General features: G+C 46.7%; 1 protein-coding gene across 6 annotated transcripts in view; it reads right to left on the bottom strand.

The window, feature by feature from the left end:
- The window catches only part of STX8 (syntaxin 8), a 107,549-nt gene that overhangs the window by 62,446 nt on the left and 18,577 nt on the right, over positions 1-26,526 (bottom strand). The window lies entirely within an intron of this gene.

Raw genomic sequence — 26,526 nt, 5'->3', positions numbered from 1 at the left:
TTGCGTCTCCTCTTTATGATAACCACCTCCCAAAACCAAGATACGCTGCACAGCACCTTGCTTGTCCAGGGTGGCGTCTAGAGAAGGACAAACAAATAGGAGAACGGTTTAAAAGACCTCGAGAGCACAAGAACCCCAAGAGAGCAGAACCAGAGCGTGCTGCAGGCTGGCCGCGCTGTGCCCTCCCAGCAGCCGCAGCTTCTGGCCCAGGCTGCCCAGGGAGGTGGTTGAGTCCCCATCCCTGGAGGGATTTAAAAGCTGTGTAGACGTGGTGCTTGAGGACATGGTTTAGTGGTGGCCTTGGCAGCGCTGGGTTAACGGTTGGACTCGATGATCTTAAAGGTCTTTTCCAACGTTAATGATTCTGTGATTCTGTGATTCTCTCCCATTTCGGTCCCTCCTCTGCTGCCTCCAGATGCACCAAACCTCAGCTGCTGCGAGGACACAGCCCCAGCCACTTTTACCATCTAAATTCTGGGGTTCATCCGAGTGAAACTGAGCCCATCACTCCAAACTGATACATCTTTTTTCCTCTCTTCACAAGCCTTTTTTTTATTTTTGAAAAATGGAGTATTTTGGTACACTTTGTACACTTTCTCCTTCCGTTCACCTATACCCACTATACATCCCTTTGGCTCCCATCTCCCATCGCTGGTGGGAGTCAGGCCCCATGAATTCAGGGCACTAACAGAATTTAGCACTTGCTCAGGCCAGGAAGGGAGCTGACGGCACTTTACCCTCTAACCCCAGCACAGAGCCACTCAAGCTCAAATCGGTTTTGTTGCCTGGATTGCCTCCCGACTCCCAGTCTTACTGAGGCCAAGGACATTGAGGCTGGTCTGTAATACTGGCTCACGTGCTTTTAGGACTGACGCATCCGTGTCAGCTTTCAAAATCTCTGCAGAATGCTGTGCATGCTTATCACACTTTTAATAAAAAACATGATGTAATATGTTTCCCAGAGCAGTTGCAGACCTCCTGCCAGGGCCCTGTGGAGAACCAGTGCTCTCCCTATGCTTGTGCCATTTAAGTTCCATTAAGCTTGTATTTTCAGCAAAGAGATCGTATCATCAGGTTCTTCCCCAGCTATGATTGCCACTGGAGTCCTTGAAACTCTGAACAAATAAAAGTCCATCTCCTGGTCCGGTTCATTAGTATTTCTATGCAAAATGCTGACAATCTGCACAGTATAAGGGGTTCGTTTGTTTTTAATTAAAGACTGAAGTGGCCACTGGTTACACTTCTGTCAGCCACCCGGGATTCCGGGCATTTATCAGCCTCTCTCTGCAGGCAAGGGCGGTGTGCCAGCGGCGCTCCGCAGGTCTGCATCGAGCTCGGCAGAGCTGTCGCTCGCCCTCCTGCACACCACCAGCACCGACTACCGCTCTGCCTTCAACCACTTCAGAGGCTTCTTTTCACTTCAGGATCTACTGCTAAAGCTCCCATCTTTTTTACGGCTCCTCCTTGCAGTGCCGGTACTCCCTCCTCTCTTCCAGTAAGATTCCTCAGTCTTGCACGATAGTTCACTATACAAAAACCAGTATCTAAAAGTATATTTTGCAATACAAAATTTATATCATACAGGCATCTCTATTATGCAAGCGTGATGATCTTGATGCCAAATCCGACTCTCTAATTTCTAGCACGTGCGATGACCAAGTTTGGCCCCTCTTTATCAGCTGAGCCTCCTCTCAAATCCCCGATTCGTTACGGGAGGTCCTGCCCATGCCGCCCTTTTGTCTGCTCTGCTCGCAGGAGCGCTGGAGGAAGCTTGAACAAATCCCTGCCATGGCAGCGTCAAGCTGTCAACACAACCACAAGCCTACTCTGTTTATGAAAGGGAGATGCTGTAAACCAGCCTGGCAACACGGCGTTACGCTGCAGAGCGCGGCTCTGCGCAGCCCAGGACGCGGCACTTCTCAGGAGCTTCTTAGGTGGGCTGAAAATAGCGATTCTTGATTCTAAAGCCAAGCCTGTCTATCAGCAGTAAGGATTTGAAAAACTGATACAGACTACGAGGAAGAAAAAACACTCCAAAGGGTTCTGAAAAAGGAAATAAAAAGATTTTGAGCTCATATGAGGACTGGAATATCTACAACAGTTTGGTTTAGCCACTTAATAATCTTAAAACATTTTCAATAAGCCCTGTTTTAGCTAGGAAGGGTATGACCACCACGGGGACGACTCAGCTGTTGTGGGCGAAAGGTGCCTTACAAACCAGCCAGCCTTCCGCGGTGCGGCTGGGAGGCCAGCGGCGTGGGCGCAGCACCTCCAGAGCGCCCTGCCCGCCGGCCAGACAGCCACGGGCAGCGACGCGGAGAAGGGCCGCGCGTACGACGGCCACCGGACACTGCTCCAGGCACAAGGCAGCCCCACTCGAAGAGACACGCTTGAAAAAATTAAAATATTAAGAATAAAGCAGGAGGAAACATGCAATAAAAGTATTAGAGAGATGGCAAATTAAGAGAGGAGTCTCCCTCTTCTTTTAATTTTCTTTAAAGCTTTTTTCCCTCTGTGGAAAAGAGCAGGAAAGTCATCCTCTTACGCAAGATGTTTTAATTCACATTATCGTTCCGACATCCCATTCACAGGCCCACCAAAACAACCCAGGGAAAAGGTCAGACACTGTGTAATAGCTATACATTAAGCAGCAATGAAAAACAAGAAACATCCCACACTGAGGACACGCTAATGGCTCTTTCGAGTCAACACACACCTAATTCACTTTTGAAGACTTTAAGTTGCAAATTTTTATTCAGCTTTCACAGCACAAATAGCCACAAGAAAGCTACCCAAACCCCCAATTTGCCAAGTCAGGATTATTTGATATGAAGGTCACTTCCCCAGTCCCAGGCAAACTGCTTTAAACCCTTTAACAGACAGAAGTAAAAAGTACAAGGAATACTTTTATCGATTTTAGGATACGAGAGACAGGTCAAAGACTGAGCGCGCAAAAATAATTCACGCTTCTAGAGGAACACAGAAACACTAAATACTCAGAAATGCCCTGTGCTGGCATCAGTGGGGTGCAACAGTTAATTTATTAAGGCAGATTAATGCACCCACAAAACCGACAGCGTTAAGACAATTTTGACCTCTCTAGATTGGCTGCCAATATGATATAGGTCCAAAAGAAATTACCCTTTTCTGCTGCGACAGAACAATAAATTGGCTTCCTCGAATACAGTGGTTAAAGAATCCAAGTTCCTGACCTTGAGTGTTTTACTAGTACTATGCCGTGCTGTAGGGAACGATCAGGATGACATTTGCTGAAATGTCTGGGATTTATGATATAATAGGTTGCACATATGTGCCAAAAGAGAAAAAAACCCTCTTAAATCCAAGCAAATCAAGATTAATTAGCTATTAAAATAGCTAAGAGAACACAGTGCAGTACAGGTGGTACAACAAACCGTCCTACTTTCTGTACATGGTGACTAAAGTTATTTTTGAGGTCACATCGTACGTGTATCTTCGATCGCACTCTCACTGGGAAAAGCAAAAATTGCTGCTCCTTTGTAAACTCCTGCTCTTTGTAATTCTGTAGGTTTGCGCTTTCATAAACAAACGTCACGCGGGCTTTTCATAGGAAGTCCCACCAAGCCCACAGGAAAATCCCGTATTGTCTGGCTTTGATCATCAAGACAGACTGAAAATTAACTCTGCTATTTTCACAATGATCCTCGTATGAAGGGAGAGGACACGCCGTCCACGCCGCCCCATCAGTCCCATTCACTCTTAACTTTTCCCCCGCCTTCATCCACCCCGGTGCCTTTTTGTTTTATTGCTGCTAATTGCAATTACAGGTGTTCGGAAATCAGCAGCTTGACAGATGCCTCATACCTCAGATGCCATCCCCGCAGCCCAGCGCTTCGCTGCGGACCGTGTCTCTCCAGCAGCACCGAGCGGGCTCCGGGATCACAAAGCAAACATTCTTCTGAAATCATAGCAGCCCGACTTCTTTTTTTTCTTCCTACTGCCCCAGGAATGCGAACAAGTTGTTAATACCCTGCAATCTGCTCGGTTTCCCTCTTAATCCTCAGTTTAACCAAGCCTCTCCTCGCAGGAGATCATATCAATATGTCCCTAGCAGTCAAACAATGCGGAAAAAAGCCAATGTTATTGTGAGCCTGAGGTGGAACGGCTCGGTTCCCAGCAGGAAATCAATTTGTACCAGGAACCAGCGAGTTCTTCTCTAGCAGGGGTAACCACTTCAAATGAGCCAGACGCCCTGCGACAACAAATATCCTCGCTGGGATACGGGCAGCTAGCAAAAGCGGACACACAAAGGCTGCCGTTCCCCTTCCGCAGGTCGGGAGAGCGAGGCACACGCATCTCCCCTCCTCCTGCACCCGTCTTCAACCAAGACGCCTTTCCACAGCTCCTCACCTCCCGCAGGCATCTCTCGAGTCTCATCAGGGACCACGCCACGGGAAAAGATGCCTTGCGGCCGTGGTTTTTGTCCGCATTAACCCACAGCCTGGAAACCTGAACCGCATCCCTCCTTCCACGTGCCTTCGCTCTAAGTTGGTTATTCTGCCATACGGTAAACTACCCGTTGAGGTTATTTTCACGCGATTTTCAGCAGCTCTCCGTTCCCCACCGACTGCAGTTCAATTCAGAGGCGTTCCCAGCGCTGCCCCCAACACCCCCCAGAGCTGCGCACCCTTCGGGTCGCCGTACACAGCCCAACGGCAGCACCCAAGACCACCAACAGCGACCAGCTCACCGGTGCATGTCAGGCACCTACGTTCGCCCTAGTACTCTTTTGTTCCGTTGCCCCATCCTGGGAAAACTTAAGTTATTGACAGATAAAATAATTAACATGAAAATAATTACAGAGCAGAATGCCTTGTTGGAGAGGAGAGGAGGACCAGCTGATGCAGGGCCACCGGGGTACCAACCCAGTAAAACCCGAGCCAGAGAAAGTCCCTCCTCTCCAGGCTTTGGGAAGTCTCCTTTAATACTTACTTATCTCTTCATTCGGCTTTTTACAGGATAGTTGAGCCATTTGTTAAAGACTCAACATCTTCTACCACTTTACCAGAGAGTGGAAAAACTGCTTTATCCACTCTTGTAGGTACCAAAGTACCACCCTGAGCAAACTAGGACTCGATTTACACGGGAAAATAGCGGCTCAGCAAAAGCCTCCCACGTGAACACCCGGATCTCAGCTAGGAACATTGACAGACAAAATTAGCACGGAAAAGCTTCAGATCCTCACCAAAACGGATTTCTGTAAAGGCTTCCCTGCTTAGGGAAATGTGAAAGGGATGCAGTCAAGCCAAACACCGCTCCATCACCTGAATATTTTCAAAACACAATCTCGTTGCTTTTCCTTTTCCAAAAATACAACCGAAACAGCCACAGAGAATTCCTCATTCCTCAGTGCGACTGTTGAAGAGAACAGCGATCCGACGGTACCTATACACTGGGATTACGACGTTGTTACCCTCAGAATTGACGGACATATTAATTGGAGACAGCTGCAAGGAAAAATATCCTAACGACATGATTCATTAGTTTTCATAGATAATTACATCTGCTCATGGCCTCACGGTGAATCATTCATTTAGGGAATTTTTGGGGTATTAAATTTAAATGCAGTAATCAGATTTGTTAATCTGTGGGACAAGGCAAACCAAACAAAATTTTATTCAGGGAATTGTTTATAGTTCCAACGTTGACATTAATTCAGCAGCAGGAAAAAATTAGCAGCATAATGCATGCTCATGTAGGTTAAAAATTATTAATGGTAATCTCCTTCGCTCCCCCCAGTGCTTGCAACGAGACTGCACAGATCTCTTCAAGGCTGCCTGGACTGCAATTTTTTTTCCCAGATGCATCTTTATGCATGACACAATCCAGTGGCCTTGTAAAAATATACGTATTTTTTGATAGAATAAAAGCATTAAAATAATTGATACATGGTTTTGCCACTCTATAGACTCAAAATACACCTGGTTTTTTTTAATTATTACTGTACGATACACTTAAAAATAATTTTAAAACATGACTTAGCTTTTTTTGTTACTTTGAAGAGGCAGCATATATTCTCAAATAGAAACCCCATAAAACCTTGAAGATCCAGGCCAGTTCCCTTCCTATCAAGTCACACAAACACTTTCATAAACTGAACTCCACCTTAAGAACAGATAATTTTTTTCCCATTTCTTCTCCTGGAAGCTACTCTGGAATTTCCTCTCTCATTAAAAAAAAAAAAAAAAAAGTCATTTTCTTGCCTGTACTATTTGTGGTCAATTTATCCCCATTTTTTCTTGAACCAATATTCCTCTTCAGCTTCAACAGTTGTTTTCCCGCCCCGATACTTTACTGCCAAAACACGAACAGAAAGCAGACCATATCTCCTATCCATCCCCATCGGGCCAGACTACACAACCGAAACACCACAGCCTCTCTCTGTGCTATTCCATTGCCCTCCACAGCCTCCACGTCTTCTCTGGGCCTATTTCTCCTCAAATTCATTCTTCTGGAACAAGAACCTGAAAATTAAGACACATTTTTTCACAACGCAGCGACTCCAAGCGCCGTGGTGGCCCCGAGCACGCTTGGCACCTGCTCCACGTCACGCTGCTTCTCTCCCCATCAAACCAGCAGATGTTTGGTTGGATTTGGGACAAGCTCAGGACAGGGTCAGTCGATGTTTGCAGCTCACTGGATCAGAGATAACCTCAGGGTTTCATCCTCACGACCACATTTTAGGAACTCCGCCATCATCAGACGATGATCTGAACCGTGTTGAAGAAAACATGAAGGATCAGGCAAAAGGGATCTCATGGCCTTTCAAAGAATCCCACAGACTTTTAGCAAACTAACTTTCAGAGAAGAGCAGCTAAGGTTCACAAGCACCGGAACAAGGGAAATACCTTCTTTGGGGGGGGCAAGAAACAAAGAGAAAGGTAGAGCACCCTGCCCAAAGACACACAGCGAGCCCTTGGGCAAGCCAAGAATGAAAGTCCCGAGTTCCAACCACCAGACCCCAACTATCAACAGCAGCCACAAACGGAGCGGTTCCTAGGTGTAGGGGAGAGAGCACCCCTGGTACCACAGCTTGGGTTTCTCTGAATCCACGTGCTACTGCTGAGAACCAGAAATTAATGTGCAACTTGATAGCTCCTGCTTTGGTGAGGCCGCACCTACGCAGTCATATTTTGCTTCGTTGAGGTTTGGGGGACAGGGGGTTGCTCCATGGAAGCTGGAACAAATTAATATTTCCCTGAGAATTATTATTTTAAGAGAAAGAACCAGCAGAAGTTAAAAGGTAAGCCAACATCTTCTATTTTCTTTTAGTTAAGCATCTGACACCACACAGTATATTTTATTCAGGATCCAGGCCCGAACACAACATGGCGATAAGCTCCTCGTTAGGCACAGACTGTTACTGGAAGGCATCCCAGGCTCCGCAACAACGTCCCGATTTTTGCAATACCTATAAGCTTAACACCCATGTCACAGCTGTGACTTGGAGAAAGACCTTTCCCAAAGAACGGCATTTGAGGTCTCCGCTCACCTCTCCTGAAAACATGCCGTTCAGCTTTAGCTAGTGCAGCACCGCTTGTTTGTGTAACTGGAGAAGCGGCAAGCCCTCTCGTCCAGTGATTTAAACTCCTCCAGTGTTAGAAGAAAAACAAAGAACAAAGATGCTGAAATATCCATCATCTCGCACAGCGCCCACGGGGAGTAGCTGGAGGAATGCAGCACGCCGTGATCCGCTGGCCTCGCTTCCAGGTTACCGCCTGCTCGGCGCAGGCAGACTCCCTTTCCTGCGCATACGGAGAGGGCTCGGGAAAGAATTCACCTCGACGGCTCTTCCAGACCATCCGGGGCTCAGCACATCCCCAGGAGAAGCTGCCTGACCTGGAGGCATCGTGGACCGCTCGATGCCGGTACCGCGCTTGGTGCCGTACGACCGCGGCAGGTTCCCGGCCCCTCAGCTTGCAGACCGCACGGCCAGCTCGTGCTTCTGCGGAGAAGGCAGAGGCATGCCTGTATTATTCTTGTAACGAGTTCAACAACTTGAAAACAGCAAACCCGAGCGCCAGAGCTGTTTGCTAAGAAGGGCTTTGGTTACTAAATGCAGAAACCCGCACAAGACATTTTTCCCTCGTTCTCTGAATTTGGAGATCATATGCACATTTTTTTATTAATACCACCAACTACACAAATGCCAAGAAGGGAACTCATTGCCAGTGAAAGTTAAGATACCAACTTCCCTCTCACTTACTAAGAAAAGGAAGTACAAGCGGGGAGATAACTAAAATAAACTAGATAAGTTCCAGAGAAACAGGGTAACAAGCACACTCAGCGGAGCAAAACAGGGGTCAAACACTGTCCTTGGTAACCTCAGCACGAAAGGGCCAGGCTAAGCACAAGAACGGTCTTAGGACGGCTGCTTCAAGAACAGGCAGGCAGGACCACGCGGCGCTGGGTGTCCCTGTCCCTCCTCCCTTGGTCAGCGACTGCTGTTCCCCATCAGTGGAGCCCCCCCGAGCTGAGAGCAGGTTAAATGAGAAGACACGGATGCAGAACATTAGGCCTTCCCTTATTTAATTTATTGCGTTTTCTCATTGGAGAAGAATTCATCGGCTACAGCCTTAAGTCAACTTAAGGAAAAAAATACAGCAGTCGGGGCCATTTTCAGGAGCGAGGGAATCAAACGAGCAGAGTCTCGCTTCTGGAGGAGCTGAGCCACAGTGCTGGAGAGAGACGCGAGCCTTACAGCGACGCCAAAACTGTGGCTCGGCACCTTGCAAAACACGCCCGAGGTGCATTCGGTGCTTCTCATCGCTGGGATGGAGAAGGAGACCCAGGAGGCAGGGACCCTGCTCCCGGGACCAGACCGGAGGGGAGAGACTCCTCCCTGCCGAGCAGCTGGATGGGCCCGACCTGCCGAGGCCGCTGCCGCGCAGCCCTGCGGTTGGGAGGGAACACTTTCATCTCCTCCTCCCCTTCACATGGCACTTTTTTTGTTGTTTTTTAAACAGTTGGGCAATTGTTTTAAGGAGAAGTCTAGGAGGAGAAAAACCACATTCCTCTGAAACAGCATCACTGCCAGGCACCGGACTGTGGGATCATCAAACCTGTAGCCACTTGCTGACCCCACGCTTAAAAAGCACCTTGGAAATGACATATACACATTATTTCAGGCAATATTAAAAGCAAGAAGAAAAGCAGTGCCTTCTTTTTACAAGGGATAAAATATACCTTTTGATTTCTAACTCTCCTCTTTAAACCGTTTATTCTGTGCTTCTCTCCCACATGGAAAGGATGAAGAATTATTGGGGAGGGTAGTGGTTCAGGACAGTTTAAGTGTGCATGAAACGGCTGTTCACTCTCAGCACGCCACTTGTGCTCCAGCGAGATTGCCACAAACCCATGACACCGCTCATTTGTTCAACAAAGTTTCATGAATTCCAGCTGGAGACTCCTTTTTTCTTCCCCCAGGGCCAAAGGGAAACTTACTGATATTTTTCATGTTTAGGATGTGGGGAAAGGCACACAGGAACATGGAAATGTATTAAATTGTTGGATTTCTCTTCCCCCTCTCCTCCCCCTTTTTTCCAGAAGAAGGGAGGCTTCCAATCCCTAAAACAGATCAAAAAAGCAGCCTGCATGTGAATAGCATCAGCCAGCGCTGAATTCATTTACCCCTCTGAACCCCCGTTCACCGTATAGAAGTTGCCGTACGCTCACAGCAGCGATCCAGCTCGACTCCCAGCTCCTTTTGCTGGCATTAAAAAAAGATTTCGTTTGGGGGTACAAGAACGAGAGCATCGGCCCCTCCGCGGGAAGAAACACGAAAGCAGACTGGTACGTGAGCGATCGCTGCAGCGCTCGCGACAGCTCTAGGCCGTCGGTATTAGCAGCTCATCGGTTTTCAGCTTCGGGCAGAAAGAGGAGAAGCGGCGGCTGCCAGCCGCTGCCAGCAATGATACATCTTCCTAATTTACCTCGGATCTTCCGAGCAAAGCTAAGATTGGAAATGTCAGCGGTTACCACCCCTGCTTTGATTTGAAAACACCAGAGGATCTGATGGGAGCTTCAGCGGAGCAGCGATCAACAGCCCGAGCTATCGAGGAGGGCTGGGCAGGCCCGCAGCTGAGCAGTGCCCGCAGCTTGTTTTCATATAATAACCGCTACTGGAAAGCTTCCCCCCTTTCAGAAAACAAATCTCTCGCCGAAGTCAATGGTGCCAGTCAGTTTATCAAACGTTTCTGTCCCACAACTGGAGAACGGCTTTTCTGCTGCGCTTGTGCTTTGGCGACGTCAGTACGTTCGTATGACTTCAGCCAGACAATATCTGCTGCTTTTAGTGCCCAGCTGCTCTATTTAATCCCTGTTAAGACTGTTCTTCCCCTTCAAATTTCTTTAAAAATTGTATTGGGAGCCTTGTTTAAAACATATTCCTTATAAAGGCTCCTGGCAACTCTGAAAGTGTTTTTCTTAATCTTCCTACTAATTTCAGAGGATAAACTGTTCAGCTGTCACAGTTTAACAGCGTGGACAATGTTAAGGAGTGGGACAAGAAGCCAGGCCACAAAACAGCCGGGGTCCCACACCACTTCCCTCTGTCGCCGTTCACACAAGGTCTCCTGACGCGCTCTGACAGATCAAGCGTCCCCGAGTCCCGCAGAACAGCCGGGCATCTGCAGCCAACATTTATAATTCATATCTACTAACGAAGGTCCTCTTCACCAAGCAGATGATGTTAGCAAACGTCCACCGGGACTTGTAGAGCAGAACAGAAAACAGTTCCTGGGCATTCTGTACCTGAAGCTTTACCTTCCTATAGGAATGATTCCTGTAGCTGTCTGACCGGGTCAGGTTCACACCTGCATTTTGCCTTTGTGGGTAAGAATGTCGATCATCCTTCGATTCAGTTTCACATTAAATACATACAGATTTTTATGATCAAAATAAACATAGCCACCTTTAAAAATATCAAACAGGCAAAACTCCACACACATCCCAAATGAGCTAATTCAGCTTGTTATCAAGCTGAAAACAGCGTGAAGCAGAGCAAGCCTGGCATATGCTCTCTTTAAGAGGCTTCCCTCCCCCGTATTAACATTTTTTCTCCATTATTCACAAAAACCCAAAGCCTTGTCTTTCAGCAGGGACGGAGGAACAAATATTACCTTATTACAGGGACACGCAGATATTCAAAAGAGCTGTCGGTTCCCACTGATCGGCAGCCTGCGTACCACGACAGGCAACGGAAGGCGGGAGAAGCTGAGGAACCCGCAGCCGCGGCTGGGCGACGAGGTAGGTCCTGCTGCAAACGGCGAATTAGCGCAGCCGCCCCGAGAACGGACCATTTCAGTGTCGCACGGGCCGGCCCAGCACTTTGCCTGCAAGGGCAGCCTATTATAAGGAGATCCCTCAGCCCTGGAAATCTTGTTTGAGATGCCATCACAGTTGCACTGTGACTGCTCAACAGAGAGCAGAGTGAGAAATTTGTCTTATCCTTACAATAAAGCAATACGATTTCTTTTAAATCAGCTTTGGTTATTATGTTTCTGATTTATGCCTGCTTCTCAGGGGTGCAACCTTCCACCACTTAAACCCTCTCTTGCCATTCTCTTCCAACGTGAATTCCAGTTTGATACAGAGCCGGTTAGGAAGCACACAGCAGATTTGGGTTTTCCATTTCAAAGAGTTCCCTTACGCTAGGAAGTGAAAAAGAAACGTGCCTCTTCAACAGCTCGCTGCAGTGTGGGGAGGCAGATCACGAGGTATTCCGTCCTGAACGCTGACACGGGTCAGCGCAGAAGGCGACTCAATGCACTGGTTTCCCTTCTCCGGCACCTTGCCTGAAAGATCAAATCTGTTTCAAGTGCTAAGGGAAGGTGGAATCGGTCCCCGACTCAGATGTCGGTCTCTCCCATCTGCCTTCTGTGCCCCATCACGCGAGCGGCCCCACGGCGAGCAAAACGAGCTGATTTTCTGTCAGCAGCGCCCCAGAGGCGCAGCGAGCCCAGCGGGCTGTCAAGTGCCGTGCCAGGGGAAATCCCAGCAAGCTTCTCCTCGCCACGTGCCGACACTCAACAGGCAGCACCAGAGCACCCTTCCCAACAGACGTCACCGCGCGCCCCGCAGCCGCCCACCCCGCCTTAGTCCTGCCGCACCTACACATCGGCAGGCTTGGATTTCAACAAACGGGTGCTGAGTAGAGACCCTACCATCACCCGGCCTGGCCTGGAGGGAAGCAATACAGAGCTCAGGATGGGAAACCAACCATCAGGTTAAATCTGTTGTCTCTAGTTCTGGTCCAGCGCAAGAAAACTTTGAAAACGAGTTTCAGAAAGCGGAGAACAGAACCAGAGGGGAGGGATTAGACAAGTCTCCGGAATGACAGTGAGCTCGGGAAGAACAGGAGGTTACTAAGAGTCATTTACTAAAAGTCATTTTCAGTCAACACAACACCCAGATGTGAAGAACCTCTCCTATCTGCGCTCTACCACCTCCTTCATGCTCAACATCACTGAATATTCAACCTCTCCGCTTTAAGAGTAAGCACAAACGCTTGTGGATGAAGGTGCAGCCCTGTAACAAAAAGGAGGAACGCACTGATTTTACACACGAACCTTCAGACCTTCCCTTACAAAAGTCCTGTGGTCTCCAACTATGAAAGTAATTTTCCTTTCATTGAAAACACACCACCCACATTACCCATAAGCAAAACTATTATAGTTCCTATTGTAACAAAGCATCAAATGGAGTTTTTCCGTAAGAAGTGAAGTCACAACAGCTTAACTAGCGGAAAGTACTACACTTCAGCTAAATAGGCTTTATTCAAGTTGAAGAACCACTACAATTACCTATCATTAGTGACGTACCGTAAAACAGCGGGGAAAACCCAACTGGTCAGCACTGACCCCAGCTGCCACCCAGATGCACCAGTACCAGCAAATGCATAATCCAGCCCAATTCGCACAAGCTCTTCGATCATTAGCACATGAATGTGGACCATGCTGCAGTCCTCTCTCTCTATCCACAGGCCGGTGCCCTGAGGCAGCTTGGTCCCAATAATAATTTCCAAGTGAAAATACTTATTTATAATGGGAACTATTACATAAAAAGCAGTCTATGTCCTAAGCTCAACCAGAAGGAAGCTTTCCTCCCAGCTTATCTGATTTTCTATTCATTTAAAATATCGTGTTTCGGAAGGCCACCTTAGAGTTCAATTCACACTGCTAATTTTCTTTGGCAAAAACCCACGTTATCTACAAACATTGGTTGAAAACTCAATTACAGTAATGTGATACCCACACCCTGTTGCATAGCAACTGGATAACACAGGGATATGGAAAATGTTGATATTCCAAAATAACAGCAGGTAACAGAGCTACTTCCCAACTGCACGCAGAGCTACATCAGTAAGATGCCCGGGTGGGATGCAGGAGTTCAAGAGGCAAGGAACAGCAAAATTAAGGGGTGCCACCCCAGTGCCCTGGCTTGCTTGGGGCACTGTCCCGGACACCTCCAGCCTGGAATGATCCCTCCTCTCCGAGATGCTGTCCTGGCTCACAGCTCATTCCTGCCCACCGCCGCAGTGCCGATGGGCATCTCCTGCTTTCCCTCCACGTGGAGAGCCCTACCCCGGCCTCTGAACCCTGGAAAAGGGTGAAGTGCTACTTACCCCTGCCAGCCCAAGGCAAGGTTTGCTCAGGGAAACATTAGCTGGAGCAAACGAAGCGGACAACTGAATAGGTCTCTAGCAGAGCGTCTTCAAGGAGATTTCAGAGGTCCAGCTTAGCCACATCATGATAGGTTTTTTTTTTGCTTAAACTAAGGACCATTTTTTGCTTAGACTAAGGACTAAACTCAGGCTAGCACCCATCCCCTCCAGCACTACATCTCTATGCTGCAGCAGAGATACTAGACCTCTGCAACATAAAACCAATTAGAAGAGTTTCAACACAGTAAAATAAACCATCCACAAGTTTCTTCCCAAAATCACCATTTTTTTCCCCACTACAATTCTCTTGCATAAAAAAAAAAAAAAAAAAAAAGACAAGCAACCAGTAAGAAACAAAAAATCTTCTCTCCTCTCCACCCCCAAAAGTAAGACTTTGCCCTGCAGCCTTTGCGAAGGGAGGGCCCGGACACCGATCGCCTCTCCCCAGCGCTGCTGCAGGGCGGCACGACCACGTGCGCTTGCACTCAGGTGCCAACACAACGGTTTGGCTGGCTCTGTCAACGGCAGCTGGTCATCTTGTGTCGCTGTTGTCTCTAGTTTCAATGCGGCACTATAAACACAAGGGTCAGAGTTATACAGAAAAAACATTTTGGGAGTTTACGCCAAATGTTATCTTATTTTTACGCAGGGTCTGCCCAAACCAGACCAAACCCAACCCTCTCAAATCCCTGGCAATACTTGAAACCAATATTCCTCCCAGCATTTCTGCTAACTCCAAAGGGAGATACATGCAGCCCGGTGGCCGTGGGGAACCCCGGAGTCTCTGGTCCCCGGGTCAATCCATCAGGCATCCTGCTTCAGAACTGGGAGCCCCGCGGCCTCGCTATCCCAGGGCCAAACTCATCACTTTATCACAGACAAAGGTATCCCTTGAATTCCTGCCCTGAGCTTGGAAAAAAGCCGTCAGGCCCAGATGTTTCAGACTAAAGACTGGACTCAAACCAGCATTTTTCAGCAAAACTTGATTCTATGAGAAAATTTCCAACAAAATTTTGAGATCAAACACCACTGGAGTTATTTCAGAACAATGCAATCTATGTAGCCAAAAGGACATAGTTGATAGTGCCCCTGCACTTTCACGCCAGCCAGTTCATATTACGGCATCTTTTTTCAAGTATGCGATTTACTCCATGCTAACGTGTTTCTTACAAAGCTCCGTCAGGAGAGAATAAAGAGGAATCTTGCCTGCTTCCATGTCCGAGACCTGTACTACTGTCGTACTGGAGGATTATTCTAGTTCTTGATGCCTAACAACAAAAGCAGTTCATGGGGGCAACAAGCAGATCACATCCCCGCTCAGAGGTCTGCGGGGCAATAGAAAAGGACCAGGGTCAGGCAGCGAGGCAGAATACTGTTCACAGTACACAGCACTAACAGGATAACACCTATATCATCTTATCTTTTTAGGGATGCATAGGGATAAAATACATTTTAATACATCAGCAAATTAAAAAAAAAAAGGTTACGCTCATAAGACTTATTCTACCCAAGCTTGCAAGGAAGTTATTTCATTTTTTATTTATAATAATAATAATAATAATTATAGTACAATCATTTTATCTGTTTTTAAGTGATCTCAGGATGCTTTAAGATATCAACTTCACCATTTTAAAAGCATCCCATGTCCATGTCACATTAGTTATGTTTATGACCAAAACACAGCTTTGAGCAAGCAATTGCTCCCACCACTCTTATTTCTGCTTCCTTCCAGTAGGGATGAACCGCGTACACGCATCCTACAAACGGGTAGCCCTGGGGCCGATTTCAACGTCTGAGCGCAGCCAAGTATTACCTGCCACTTCCAGGCTGGATCTAACAGCAGATTTTACAAATATCTAAGCAGTATTTAAACAAGCAAGAAAGCCATGGTTCCCATTCAAATACTGCACAATAGAAATCCATCTGCACGCAAGCACTTAGAGCAACCAGCTTTAACCTGCTTTCTGTTCTTGCTATGGGCAGAGCATTGCAAGATGTTGCATTTCATTTTCTGGTTCTGAGAGGTGCTGATTACCAAACCAACTCCATATGTTACGTTTATTTATTGCAGAACAGATCAGCAAAGAACTGAAACTGCCTCGCGACTGATAAATGTGCCAGGGTCTATCAATTTTCAATACAGGTGCCCCAAGTAGATCTCTGTTTCAGGACTGCTCAGTAAGAGCGGGGCTGGAGCGGCCTCAGCACCAGTCTGACGGGATTTTCCTGGCACCGCTGGGAGCTGATGGCATCAGCCTCCTCGCCGCATCCATCCGCGCTCTCTCCTGCCACTGCACGCGCTTGGAGCGTTTCACTGCACATCACGTGCAGCCCCTCCAAGGCCACGGGAGGGGTTGCCCTGAGCTCAACCCACCTCCAACTCAAAACTTGAGCTCTCATAATTACCAGGAGCGGCTGGGGGAGCTGGGGGGGCTCAGCCTGGGGAAGAGAGGGCTGAGGGGAGCCCTCATCGCTCTCTGCAACTGCCTGAAAGGAGGCTGGAGCCGGGGGGGTCGGTCTCTTCTCCCCAGGAACAAGCGACAGGACCAGAGGGAACGGCCTCAAGCTGCGCCAGGGCAGGGTTAGGTTGGGTATTAGGAAAAACTTCTTCCCTGAAAGGGCTGTCAGGCCCTGGCCCAGGCTGCCCAGGGCAGGGGCTGAGTCCCCATCCCTGGGGGTATTTAAAAGAAGGGTAGACGTGGTGCTCGAGGACATGGTTTAGTGGTGGACTTGGTAGTGATAGGTTGACGGCTGGACTCGATCTTAAGGGTCTTTTCCAACCTAAACAATTCTATGATTCTATAACTAACAGTATATCCCACTCTACCACCTCACCTCAACTCCATACCACTGTATCCAAACTGCTTTTCACGCTGTAGCTCCCTGGCATTAAAGAAGGAGGTCCAACACAGGAGAGGCTAAAATCCTTCCATAAAAACCCAGCTCCCACAAACCCTATAGGCAAAACTCTGGCACTTAACCTTTCTTAGAAACCCAACATCCAACACTTAAAAAACTGCAAGGCAAACCCGCCCATAGTACCGCACCTACGAGCTGTGCCCAGCTTCATCGGGAGCAGCGAACGCTGCTTGATATTTCGAGTTGTGTTGGACACCAGTATAATATTTAACAAGTCAGCAGCAGTGATTTCGGGCACCATAAGCCATAATCACCAAAGGACTCTAAGACACAAGCATCGGAGAAGCAACATATTCTACTCAGTGCCTAGGAGAACGGGAGAGAAACAGCGAGGGCAGTATCTCCGTGCACGGACAGGAGGAGAGACGAGCTGGAAGCACGCTCGGAGGTAATGGGAAAACCAGGAGAATCTGCTAGAGAGTGCTCACCAACCCACTCGGTGGTGAGTAAATCCAGTTCAAAGCACTCTTTGGATTCCAGCAATACCTCACGATAATAACGTGCCCAGAAACATGGGTTTCTTATTCTCTCTTGTGTTGTAACCGTTCAGGTTTCAACCCTACAAGTTTTCTGGGAAGTCTATTAAAAGCCTATTAAGCATCCAACAGCCCACTCACCGAAATCACCATGACGCAAGAGCATATGGTTCCTACCAAGCATGACTTAAAAGAAAGGCTGAACATCACCTTCTTTCCAACAACGCCTAGGCAAGCAAGTCATCAAGTGAGGCGGGACAGAGCAGTCACCTACATTCCCCCCCATAAATCCTCCAAAAATCCTCTGAGAAGGGGAAGGGACAGAGGCAGCACTAAAGTTAGTGTCTTTTGAAGTATAAACTGAAGTATAAACTCTCCAGCCGCATTTCATTGCCACAAATAGCAAATATTTAAAAATAAAACATTATTTTTAGCCTAAGTGGTGCTTAATGATTCGAGAATAAAATATTGCCCAGAGACAGCGATATGTCAGCAGCTGAAAGCGCTGAAGCAGACATGTCCTGTTCACACCGAACACCAGCTCACAGGGAGCAAGCAAGAAAGCGTTTGGGACCCTGTCTCCAAAATGCAATTAAAACCTTCCCTGGTTCAGCCAAAAACCAGAGGGGCAGTACTCAAGGAGAAGGAGCCAGATATAATGCCTTGGTATTATCTACGAGGGTAAAATAAATAAAATTATACAGAAACTCCCGCAACAGTTTCCTAGACCTTCTAGCAAAGGCTGTTCTGCACAGGACAATTTATTTCCTGCCTTTATTTTCTGCAAGCAGCAACTGTAAGGTCAGGATCTATAATTTCAGCTGCTCGCAGACAGGTCTGTGATTTACCAAAAAGGGGCTGTAAAGGAGAATAGACCGGGCTTGTGCCTTTCTGCTTCTTTACGATGCATGACAGCCAGCCACCCGCAGAAAGCAGGAAAGCAGGCTAGGAAAATAAATCCCCTTCTCTATGGTCTCAATTTGAGATTTTTTGAACAGGGGGGAAAAGCTAAATTAACACGGAAAAAAATCATCAGAGTGTTGAAATATCTACAGTTACAGCTAGGTTTTGTTTTCTTTTTAAACAGTTTAAATCAAATGGCTGGAGAAGCAGATGGGAAAAAGAACTCTCTTTTGCTAAAAGTTGAGGCTTATATGCCTATTCGAGCTTTCCATAAGCCCTGCTAGAAAACTAAAGACGAGCCTTAACAAACAAGATGTTTAAGATCATAATTCTTATCGAGAAATCCTGAAAGGCTTCAAAAAAGTTAGAAACTCATTTTTCCTCAGCAGTAATTTCTCCAGCGTTTCTGATCACCGTGAAGACAGATGAAGGAAGACAGCTTCCCCCCTCCCCACCGCGGTGTGGGTGAGGTAGGGATTGACTAACTGTGGAAAAATCCACATAATTGAGAAGACAAATGTTGAACAGTTATTTTACGGCTTGAACTATTCAAGGAAAAACGCTAAGCGTGCCAAGAGGCCAGCCAGACTCATTGTGTATGTGTGCGAGTATGCAGGAGCCCAGTCAGATCGCAGAAGTGCAACGCTTTTATCCTCATCCAGGTTGTGCCTTGCTGCTTTATCTGTTTCTGTAAGCGCTGCGTCAAGCTGTAAAAAAATACCGAAAGAAAAAGTATCATCTCCCAGTATTATGTGTACATAAAGCGTAACAAAAATATACACGCGGGCTCGGTAGCATGACCCGCTATTAAGGCCATTACTTGCTTCCCATGAGAAGGCCCTATTTTCGGTTGCTAAAAACGATGAAAAACTTTAACGACTCAGGCTCAAGATTCCCAACTTGGATGTCTGCTTCCAGATGAATTTAAAAAAAAAATAAATTCAAGTTTCAGCCAAAATATCTCAGCCATTTCAGAACAATGCTGTTTTTTCCATGTTAAGACTCTCCAGCGGCGTCAGGAGCTACAGTACCCCAACGCTTTCTCATTAAAACACACAGAAGCGAGAGGGAGACGGAAAAGGACCCAGAAGGGGAACTAGTTGAGCAAGAATGCTGGAATACTGACGGGCAGTTTCAAAAGTGAGGATTAGACATTCAGAAGGGGAGATTAAAGATCAACTCAATAAAAGCAGCAGAATGAGAAGGCTGAAGGAAGCCAAGTTGTAGAAGAGAGAGGGAAGAGCAAGCTAGAGAAGGTCACAACAGAGAATAAGAAGTTGTCTAGTCCATCTCCTGCTCTCACTCAGCTCAAGCTGTCAGGAACAATGCACATTCTTAAAGACGTCCCACGACAGGGACTTCCCAACCTCCTGACATGGGCCACTTCACTGCTCCTGGAATGACTTTCCTGCTCCTTCTGATCTTGACTCGATCCCATTACCAAAAGCCTTCTCCCTCCTCTCTCGAACCAGCTTGTTTCCTTCTTCAAGAACCTTGTGTTCCATCTCAGCCTTCTCCTCTTTAAACTCGGCTACCCCAGCTAACCCATCTCTCTTGGTGGGCCACACCTCAGTGCTTTAAATCATGCTTTTGCTTCCCCTTTGGGCCCTCTCCCCAGGTCCACGTTACCTTCAGGAGGTCTGGCCCAACCTGCATGGTCCCAAGCGTAATGAAGGATCGCATATTCTCCAGACAACACTGCCTTGTACAGAGCCTTTTCCACAGTATCATACTACCCAGTCATGTTTAAGGGTTGACCCTATACGTTCAGAATGACAGAACGCTTTGGGATGGCAGGGACCTTTCCAGCCCACCCAGTCCATCCCCCTGCCACGGGCAGGGACATCTTCACCCAGATCAGGTTGCTCAGAGCCCCGTCCCGCCTGGCCTTGAATGTTTCCAGGGATGGGCCATCTCCCACCGCTCTGGGCAACCCCTGCCACTGTCTCACCACCCTCAGCGTAACAAATTTCTTCCTTATATCCAGTCTGAATCTCCCCTCTTTCAGTTTAAAACCATTCCCCCTTGTCCTATCGCTACTGGCCCTGCTAAAAAGTCTGCCCCCATCTTTCTTCTGAGCCCCCTTTAAGCACTGCAAGGCCACAATGAGGCCTCCCCGCAGCCTCCTCCTCTCCAGGCTGAGCACCCCCAGCTCTCAGCCTGTCCCCACAGCAGAGGTGCTCCAGCCCTCGGGTCATCGTTGTGGCCTCCTCCGGCCCCGCTCCAACAGCTCCATGTCCTTCCCGTGCTGAGGACCCCTGAGCTGGACGCAGGGCTCATCTGTAATTTGATTAACCCTTACAGAAGAGCTACCCCTTGCAGGTAGACTGACTGAATGTCCCTCTAGTTTGTCAAGATCATTTGGAGGAGTTCTAGCATTACTCCCAATCTAGCTGCGGTCTTTCCCATTTTTGTATTACACGGGAGTTGCAAAACTACAGTGTGTACTTCATCATCCATGTCCTTAGCAAAAATGCTAACAGAACCAGATAGACCTACACAGCCCAACTCAATACATCCTTCTATTCCAACTATGAATTCCTAATTTCTGAGTACAATTTTCCAATCAACATCAGATCTATTGAAAATTATTCATTTGAACCCGTGCTTCCATAGACTACTTCTCAGGAGACAGTATCAAAGCCATTCTTACGTCAAAGTGACACCTAATTTTTTTCCCCTACTTGTAAGGCTCTTCCGCAGAGTAAGTCCAAACTCATTTCACACAACTGACTCTTAACAAGGACTTACGTGAGAGCCACTGCAGACTTGTCATCTCATCAATACTTACAAATAGTTTGTTTTGTCGTACCGGAGTTCTCCCAGCAGAGTCCGACTGCTAGAAACCCATCCCACCAGAGCCCGAAAGGGAGCACAAAGATGCTTACTCCTTATTCTTAACCTCTGCTGTCAGCAACCATCCACGAAGCCTACAAGAAAGACATCTCACCCCTCTCATGCTGCTCCCCATCACCCAACACCGGTAAAATTACCCTGTCAGCCTACGCTGCAGAGGTCCCCGTGTAGGTGTTCTCATCTGGCTGCTGACCCAGGCTTGGAGACAGATCCATACTGCAGTGGCTTCTCTGGCTTTTTCAGTTTTAAGAATACCAGGAAAATTTACAGATAAATAAACACTGGAAACACTGAAGCAGCAAAGTCATGTACTTAAAAGGTTAGGAAATGCTATAAATAATACTATTTTGTGTAGATACATTTTTTCAATCCAATGCAAACTCAGCATAACCTTGGTTTTCATTACACGGCTCCTTCAGCAGGCAGCGCTTCCCTCCTTGACAGATACCGAATATTTTGTTTTATCCTCATCATCCAGCACAAGGCTGCATTCCTTACGGGCCGCATACAGCCCCAACTCTGCTCTCAGGAGTTAAAAGCTTCCTCCCAGGCCTTCCATCGATGGCCCTCCTGACAGTAAGTACGAGTGTATTTTGATTTTGACAGCTTCCTCGGGGGATGAAACACTATCATCCCCAAGTCAGAAGGAAAAATAAGAAAATTAATAGTTAAGGTTTATTTTGGATGTTCAGTAAAAGAGGGTTTGAACCTCTTTTTAAAAAGCCACATATAAACCAAGCCTCATCTATCCTTCCAAACACTACTTCGTATTCCCCAGTACCTCATGGGGGATGGACCAAATAATCTTTAAAGGTCCCCGCCAACCCAAACCATCCCGTGATTCATTACACCCAGCGCACGGCCCGCACCGATTTTTGTTAAGTGCCAATGCTCAAAACCTCTGCAAACCAGACCCTACGATGCCGGGTCACACACACAGGAGGGAATCGTTTCTGAAAAAGCGTGGTTACGATGGGTTAACCACCGTCACACGGAGCTCCTGGGCAAGAGCAGAGATCGCCTTATGCTCTAAGGCAACATTTATCTGTTGCTGCCACCACAAAAACCTCTTACAACCCTTGTCTTGCTCACTAAACATTTTCCCACACCTGAAAGAAACGAGGCAGAGACCTTACAAATAGTTTCTGTCACCACGTATACTCAATTCAACCCCAGAAGAGATCGAGTCCTATGCAAAAAACAAGGCAGGACCTGCAGAAAACAGCGTGCCATTGCTTTAAGCCTAGAAATACAGGCACGAAGTGCCATCTCACCTCCGTTTTGGCATTCCCCAACTTCTGAGTGTCCATATTGAGACTAAGTATTCCACTGTTTAGATTGCTCGTGACAAAAAGCAACGTTTTAACGCGGGTGTTAATTTTTCCCCTAAGAAGGGTCAACTCTAACAGCATGCAACAAAGACAGAACATTTCTAGAATAAAACTGAAGTTGTTTCTATTCCATACAATAAGCTCAGGAAGCAAAAATAAAAATCTGTCTACATAGTATGAGGTCAGTCAGGCTACGGGTGGTTATTTTACATCTGAATATTAAAAACATATACTTCTCTGTAGAGGATTTTAGAAAACTTGAACCTGCTGGCGCTCAGCGTTTCTCAAGGAATGCTGAACACGTTCAAATCCCAGCAAGCAGAGGACCTGAGCCATCTCAGAAGGGGGTCAAAGCGTGCAGGACTGTAACTCTATATGATGAAAACATATATTGTTTAGACAAGATGATGAACATTTTTTAAAATTTAAAATTTAATCATTTCTTATTTACAAACTAATCCTAACAATGAGGTAATATATCCACAGCCCCATTGGGTTTAGGTTCATAACTCAAACATATTCCCTGCACAACGCTAATTAGTTTGTATTAGAGCAAAAATGTTCTTAATAAACAGAAATGCGAAACGACTTCAGGGTTCCTTTCTGATTATGCAATAGCCATGTAAAACAATCTTTAGGAGAAGCGTTTTACTGTACGTATACCTACTGGGCTGTAAGAGATGGGCTTGTGGTTGAACATTGCCCTAGGAGAGACGAATCACATCCCTGCTGCACTATCATTTCCGATGTTACTGTCAACGAGTCTCTGCATCATCAAGAACACTTTCACTCACTGTCTCTGATTTTACAAGAATACTTCTCTGTGTGTGTACAGAGCAACAGCTACAACAGGGCTCCGGTCTCGGGTGGAGTCTCTAAATTGCATTTTGATGGGAGCGTTGTCAGGTTAACAAAAATCATACACCAGGCTTCGACCGTCAAACTGGCACCAAAGGAAAGGCTGAGCTGCGTTCACCTCGGAGGCTTGCGTGCCACCCACGATGACCAGAGGTGACACAGCAACCTTGCTTTGCAAAGCTAATAAAATAAAAATACACAATGCTTCAATTTTTGGTTGGTTTTAGAAATTTGATTTTGACAAGAAATTAAAAATGTTACATAACCATGTAATTAAAGCATCATTATGACAGATCGTTTACTTAAAAGGAGCCATTTTGGTTAAGAGCATCCCAGATATTCACTCTGTATACAGCATTCTCTTGACCAGTAAAAGGACGTAAACAGTGGTCTGGTTTTGCAGCTTATCTATTTATGAACATATTTATGCTCTGACATAAATTTTAAAGGAGTCGGAAGCAAAAGAATCCCTCCTCGATGGTGTACACCAAATGGAGAGCAACATGGTACAAATGCCAAACACTACAAATTTTGCAAGCTACCAATATTTACCATCTGTCACAGAGTACTATATTCTCATGCAAGCATGCCGCAATGAGAAAACATCATCTCTATAAGGGCAAAATAAACAGCATTCAGAATTTCTGAAAGCATTCTTCCAGAATTATTGCATTAGATTAGATTGCCTCATCAACAGGGCCAGAGGCCATTTACACTATTTTCTTTTTTTTTTTTTTTTTTTTTAAATGTAACAGATGAAAGGATTACAGAAAGTTTTCTGGGGCCAAATTTGGAATTAATGATGGGAAAATTCTTTTGCTAATCCCCCATCTCTCCCACTGCTAGCAGACTCCTGAGGCTGGAAAAAACCAATGTCTGCTGGTACCCTGCTTCTACTTTGCTCATCAGTGCAAAATACTACGCTCGGGAGGTTTGAAAAGGACCCTCGGCTTTGAGCAGAGCCATAAAATCGCAAGGACAGAGCTATACTGAAAATCTGAGTAAAGAACGACATGAGACTCCAATTAAAACTTGGACGCATCGCAACCAAATCAAAGGATGGGACTCATCTGCTCAGGGCAGACGTCTGCCAAGCAGCCACCTCCATCCGGGCCCAGGCTCGCTTTGCCATTAGTGGGGAAAAACGGGCTTTTCCAGGACACGCTGTGCCTGCCCCGAGGTGGACGGAGGCAGGCTGGAGGGATCGCTCCTGAGCAATCCCTGCTGGCTGCGGAGGAAGCTCGGAGAGATCGGCCGAAGGACGGGGGCTGCAGGGACGCGGAGGCAAGCGACTGCCCGAGGGGAAGGACCGGAGAAGGACCGACTCTTCTGCAGAGCACAGCAGCCACCGCAGCCGGGCCCGTCTGCAGGATGCCCTCTTGCAAACCTCGAACATTACTCCTCGGCACTGCCTGTCAGCCCACCAGTGAAGTAAAAATAGATACCGCCAAGTAACTACCCTTCTAAAAGCGAAGTTTAATCATTTTTCAGTCATTTAACAAACACAAAAGAATTTACACGTACCAACTCTACTCGAGAAGTAAACTTTGCATAATTAATCGGGATGCCTCCGATACTTGTGCATCTGCAAACGCACAGCTACACCAACTGGCACCCAAGGGAAAATGCCTCGGGCCACCTCAAAGAGCTGGGAAGTGCAAATATCTCAACTGAACACAGCCTGAGCTGCTAGGGAAGGAAAAAAGCAGGCCTGAAGAACAAGCTGTCTGGAAAATAAGTACAGTTACCCAGCTCCCTAAAGTCCGTTTCATTAACTATCAGATATTATCAGCTACTTCTGAATTAAGCCATGTTTTCTCATAACGCCAGAAGCAGCTAAAGGCACCTAATTAGTTGCAGAAGGTGGGAACGTCCAAAGCAGGTCAGGGAAGTGGAAGTCAAGCTTCCCGCAGAAACGGGCAATTTGATGGAAAATTTGACTTGAATAAAAAGACACATTGATGCGGCACTTAATGAAGATGAAGTTCGCCTGCCGCCCCACGATACAGACGATGCCATTATCACTCAGCACTAGGAAGGAAAGAGATTCCCAGTAAGGGGAAATTACAAGGCAGTTATCCTCATCAACCTGACTGTGGAGCAGTGACACGAGATTGGCAGCGTGCCTGAGAAGTCTGGAGATAGTTAACCACAGGGCATAAAATAAGATGCGTAAAGGGAAAGTAGCCCCTGGAAAATATTGCTAGGGATTTCAGCTTTTCCAGTGTGCCAGTGGCAACGAAACACCCGACCATACACCCCTGTATCCACAAAAACAAACAAAAAATCGCCCTATATCTGGAAAACAAAAAAAAAAAAGGATTGCATAAAGTCAGAGAAAACATGGGAGTTCCACTTGCTCGGTAGTGACGAAGCCAAGTGCTGAGCGATCTGGTCTCCCGTCTGTGAGAGTCGGACTATTTCCCACCTTTTTCAGACTGCTTAAAGATCTACAAACGACTGGCTCTACATGGCTGGCAGGTTTTATTCTCGTGATTCTAGGGCAGTGAGAAGCAGAAGCAACTCGGCGTTTTCTCTTCCCCCAGGATCTGGCCCGCAGTCAGCAACAGGCAATCCTCGCCACTTTTTACTCCGAGTGCTCGGGAAAGTTTCCATCTTTTGAGAAAAAGTTGCCTGTAGCTCAAAAAAGAGCTCACAAGAAAACATTAAGAATTTTGCTCTACGCTTTGTAACTATCCGTAAGACAAGCAAGTCAAACAAAACTGGCATTATTTTGCGTTATTTGTAAAAAGGAGGGTTAAATGCATTCCCAATTTCACAGATGTTTCAAGGCTTCGTTGCTAGAAAAAGTCTGGCATGGTCACGCAGAAATGCAATGGTACAATACACATTACGTTCAGGGTCCCAAAAACATAAGGATTTGGGGAACCTTCCCCTACCCCCAACAGAGGGAAATGGGACACAGATCATATATTTTCCTGATGAGAAACCAAAGTTTCACAGAGAATTAGTAAACATGCTCATGCTTCCCACCTGTTTTCTATTTAGAGCAAAAAAGCAATTAATATGACTTTTTAAACAACGGTTAATAGAAGAAACTTAGGAAACTGAGATTTCTAACTGAAAATGTCTTTACTCACACGAGGCAGAGGATCAAAATATGACAAGACCACTAAGCATAGTTTCTCCCAGCTGCGCAAACCATTTCTTAACAATCTTAAGATTAATAAACAAAGACATATTCTAGACATTTCACATCCCTCCTGGATTTAGCCACGTCTGCAAGGCAAAAATGAGAAAGCCGTCCTCTTGCTTCACTCTCAGCTGGACCGGAGCTCCCAAGTAGTACTTCACGTTACGTGAGTGTTAATACGGGAACCCCCTCGCTCTGAGCAGGCATGCAGAGGAACACAAGGGGAAAAAACCCACAGGTCCAGGAAGAAGCCGATTTAAGCATATCATTTATTAGCAAGTAAAAGGACATTTACCTTCTCAGTGGTTAAGCACAACACAACCCAAG

The sequence above is a fragment of the Nipponia nippon genome, unplaced genomic scaffold (assembly GCF_047370975.1).
Source record: "Nipponia nippon isolate SJK-2023a ecotype South Korea unplaced genomic scaffold, ASM4737097v1 scaffold_14, whole genome shotgun sequence".
Lineage (NCBI taxonomy): Eukaryota > Metazoa > Chordata > Aves > Pelecaniformes > Threskiornithidae > Nipponia > Nipponia nippon.
Note: the sequence above shows the minus strand (reverse complement) of the source record. Positions and strands in the feature narration are given on the sequence as shown.